Source organism: Pseudomyrmex gracilis, unplaced genomic scaffold, assembly GCF_002006095.1.
Source record: "Pseudomyrmex gracilis isolate BER0280 unplaced genomic scaffold, ASM200609v1 scaffold_726, whole genome shotgun sequence".
In the NCBI taxonomy this organism is placed as follows: Eukaryota; Metazoa; Arthropoda; class Insecta; order Hymenoptera; family Formicidae; genus Pseudomyrmex; species Pseudomyrmex gracilis.
In genome coordinates, this window is record NW_018021310.1 from 8958 (window position 1) to 13989 (window position 5032).

At 33.2% G+C, this 5032-nt stretch overlaps 1 pseudogene; it reads right to left on the reverse strand.

The window, feature by feature from the left end:
* Positions 1-3094: 3094 nt before the first annotated feature.
* The window catches only part of LOC109861392, a 5288-nt pseudogene continuing 3350 nt past the window's right edge, over positions 3095-5032 (reverse strand).

Consider the following 5032-nt stretch of genomic DNA (forward strand, 5'->3'; position numbering starts at 1 on the left):
ATAAATATTCATAACACAAAAAATGTTTCAAATAAAAGTTGTAGCTCTTGAAAAAATACATTATTTATGTCCTATACATTTTTTGCATAGAACCACTAGTTTTCGAAAAAAATAAGATAATAGGTAAGAGAGTGACTTGTGTGTGCGTGAAAGTAAATGGGGAAGTCCTACTCTACCCGCCGTATTCACCAGCATTGCCCTTTCAGATCATCACTTGTTCCGATCGATGGCACATGGCCTGGCTGAGCAGCACTTCCATTCTTATGAAGATGCCAAAAAATGGGTCGATTCTTGGATAGCCTCAAAAGACATGTCGTTTTTCCGACGTGGAATTCAAATGCTGCCAGAAAAATGGGAAAAAGTAGTGGCTAGCGATGGACAATACTTTCAGTGACATGTTTTTTACGACTTTTTTTAAATAAAGCAGTTTTACGAAAAAACAGCAAGAACTTATTCAAGGGATCCCAATATTATATAAAAAACATTACATAATACACATTATACACTTTTAAAATAATAAAATAGTAGCAAAAAAGTGTATTATCACAATTTATATACATATACATATATATACAGTCTGTTCCATAAGAAAGTGTACGGCAGCATTTCGAGAATATACAATCTAGAAAAAAAGGATCTTAATACATCAAAGTAGATTTCAAATAGTACTGTACAATTTAATAATAAGTCCAGTCGTCTCCATTGTCAATTATTGCTTGGCACTTTCTTGGCATACTTTCGACTAGATTTTGTGCATATTCACGTGGTAAAGAGCGCTATATCTTTTTGATTCTGGTCGACAGCTGTCTAAAAGTAAAGATAGGTTTTTCTCTTAGTTTATATTTTATGTAAGACCACACATTTTCTATCGGATTTGCATCTGGAGACGACGCAGGCCAATTCATTGTGGTGCCATTCCGAGCTTTTCATTCTGTGTAAAGACGACTCCGATGTTTAGGATCATTATCTTCCTGGAGCTCTCAGTTGTCTCTAATTTTTCCATAACATTTTTCACCAGATGTTACTAAACATTACTGATAAATTTTAAGTAATGTTTGTTATATAATAGTATACAGGGTGTCTCTTAATGATTAGTAAGCCTTGCAGGGAGTGAAAGAGGGTGCAATTTTGAACTAGAAGTTCCTTTTTCATTTTTGGCTTAGACCATTATTTACCGAGTTTTTAAAGTTCCTCAATGAGACGGCGCGTATACAAAGTATGCAGGGGTGTCGCGCGCTGTGCGACTTTTCGTGCTTATTCCGAATACATTGATTCTGTTACAACTTCATTTTACTATGTTACATTAGATAATACATGAATAAATAAATAAAAACAGTTTGAAATTAATCAACTAATTGATTTATTTGAAAAAATTATTGATACATTGTCCGAAATTAATGAATACATAAATCTAATTAGAGATTAACTTTTTCCATTTACGCGTTATCAAGTTTGATCTTCTTACTCTTACTTAGAGTGGCTCATATGCTAAAAGCTGACAGGTAAAGTAAGGTTACGTTATAACTTGCAAATGGCGTCTAACCGTAAGAAACGGTTCCCTTGAGCTGATTCCCTCTCAATTAGACGTCAGAATCGAGGCTACTTTTTCCATTCGCGCGATATAAAGTTCCATCTCCTTACTTTTACTTCAATGTGTTATTTACACATTGCAGATAAACATATCCTACGCGCGCGCGCGAGCTTTACAGCTATTTACAATTTATTTCATATCACATTAAAACAAAAACTACAGAGCTATTATATTATACATTAGACTGCCGCACAAAGAAATAATTTCATTATAATTGAGGTGCAGCCGCACTAAGTTTTTTTGCATTAAATAGTTTTTATATTTTGAGAAAATTGTTTCTTTTGTCATACTTTTGTAGAATGTAAATAAAAAGGGAATTGAAGCAACTCACAAGACTCGATGCGTTGTCAAAAGTATATTTGTAAATAAAAAAAGCTATCAGATATGGTGTATAAGAATTACGGTACGCAGCCTCGCTTCATGTGTCGTCTTCATTATCTCACAACGCAACTATGCGCATAAACACACTCGTTACTTCTTTCTCGCGACTCTCTTCCCTAGAACGCTCTGCTCTGTTTCAAAAGGCTAAGCACTCAATCGGATAAACAAACAGTGCATGTCGCCATCGTCAGCGAGGAGGGCGAGACATTGCAAGAGCTCGACAGTCGGCGAGAAGTAATAAAACTAAAATGCAGGGCGCCGCAAATATGACAGGGACTTATACCGGTATTATACCAATATTTTCCAGTAATATCTTCAAACCTTTTATGCAAATTGAAATGCAGGAATACCGGTATGACGTCATATCGATATAAGAAAATACCGGTATATTTACCCATATTTACCGGTACTTTTTTCGATTATTTTATTTCCTTAAACTTTTTGTGAGTTTTTAAAAGTAAGTTCTTAAAACTGTAGATGCTGTGATTATATTAATAACAATTTTTACTGATCAATGTTAGAAATAAAAAGATGCCGAACACAGAGACTTACTATTCTTTATTTCTTTGATTTTTGTTTATTAAAGTAGTTGTCAAGTTACTGAATCAAAATAAAACAAAAAGTCATAAAAAAATATAATTTTAGTAGCAGTTTAGTCTTTTATCACAAATTGTCGTAAATAAGTAACTAAATAAATTTATTACTTATAATTTTTGCAAATTTAACAAAAACACTTTTTTCTCAAACATGACACTGAACTGTGACTGAACGCAAAAGAGGTAGGAAGCTGCCAAACAATTCAACATGCTCGCTCAATTGTTTTCTGAATAAAAGTTATTTATATTTTGTCCGCCTGTGAATGCGAGGGTATAAAAAGGGGTTAATTATGCAGAAAAATATGCTTCAAATAATCTACTATTTTTACACTAGGAATACCGAAATAATACGGTATTTTAGTAGTTTTCGGCAATATATCAGATTTGGTATTATAACGATAACGGTAAAACTTAATTTTGGTGCTGTATCGGTTTCGGTATCTTGTTTCTAGTATAATACTGATATCAAAGTCATACCGGTATTAAGTCCCTGAAATATAAAAGTTTCCACACTCGGCCATACTGATCACACATCAGCCTCCAATGTAGTGTACATAGTCTCATCGTCATCGTAACTGTCAGAAGACTCTTCATTGCTTATACATTCGAGTGATAACCATCTTTTGATATAATTGGCTGATGTACTAGTAGTACGCGAACCTTCATGCTCTCCGACTTTTACTACAACATACCTAGATAACCAAATTTGTCGAAACAGATTTTGCCAAATGGTTGTTACAAATTTTCCCAGATAGCCAATTGAGTGCAAGTTGTTGGTAACTTGCCACAAATATTACTCATATGTTTTCAGCAATGTAACAAAAGGGTGTATCCTCTTTTCAGTATGTTCTTGCCAACAATAGTTTTCAAAACATAATAAACGCAAGTTCTTAACAACTCATCGGCAATAAACTTATATTATTTTTCTCAACTTATGAATAAAAATTATTGCTCACATATTGCTGACTCACATGTCCTAAACATTGGCTACAACAATTTATTGATAATAAAACTCAGCATATTGATACTGAATTGACAAAAACATTTTTATTGCGTTAAATAAAAACAACATAACAGCAATTGGCGAGCAACTTAATCTATACAATGATTTGCTTTATATTGAGTTTTCACATTTGGCTATCTGGGTTGTTAGCAGAAAGACATCAAATATGATGCAGAGTTTGTTTTATCTGGCAATGTTGCAAAATTACTAGCAAAAATATATCCAAACTTGTTGACAAAACATAACAGCAAATTGCTAGCAAAAATTGAGCAAAGCTTGCACATAATTTGAGACCAAATTGACGTTAAATATGAAGCAAGATCTGCGCAACACAACTTGATAGCAAAATAACAACAAAAACCGAGCAAGACTTGCAGTTTAGTCAAACTACATGGTATTTAAAAGGCCATTTAATTATATTTTGACTTATTTCTAATTTGTATATACACACTATCTATAATTCATAATATACATAAAATTACTGTTACATTTGGTATTTAACCTATTTCCAATAATTAAATATAAAAATGACATAATGAAATATTTTTTAGCAAAGTAACTATTAAAAAATCTATACAACCCACACAGAACAGAACACTCCAATGGACATCTATTAGACATCCATGATGGAAATTGGAAACATCTAATGGACGTCCACGTTACTTCTTATGGATATCTATTAGATTATCTAGAGTTCACTTTTTAAATATCCATAAGAAGTCTAATGATAGTATTCCATAGATGTTTTGTGGTAATCCATGGATATGCAGTAGATATTTTATGGAGATTCTTGAAATGATTATTGGATGTTAGTTTTATGAATAAATAATAAAAATTAAAGGTTTTTAAATGTCATACATATAATTTACGTTGTTTAGATATAATTTATTTTAACAATTATGACTTAAGGCTCGTTGAAATTAAAACCAAGAAATATATAAGGCCTTACGAGCCGTTCCCAGGATGTTGAGCAGAAACTGTACGTGTATATATATATATATATATCTCCGGTGACCTAACAGGGAAGGCGATGGCACGGAAAGCCGAAGATTCCAGGTTCGACTCCTGACCGAGGAGTTTTTTTTGCAATATGTTAAAATTAGTTAGGGGGGTATCCGGGGTCTCTCATATGTGAGATGCAAATCCAGCATCCCGTATGAATTTAAGAATTGAGATTTCAATTCAAAAAATACTCACTTATAAAAATTTACAAGTTGAACTCGTTACATGTGTATATATACAGGGTGTCTGACAACAAACTATAAAGCCGACGTGTGTAGGTAGATCGAGTTATTCTGAACAGAAAAATTATTTGCTATTTTGAAAAAATCGCAATAGTTATTGAAATATGAATTAATAAATGTGAGCCAATGAGAGCGCGCGGAGCGATGATCGGACTTTATAGGCGTGCACAATTATCAGCTCTACTCCTCGCTCGCCGCTGCTCGCTGCGTACCGCCG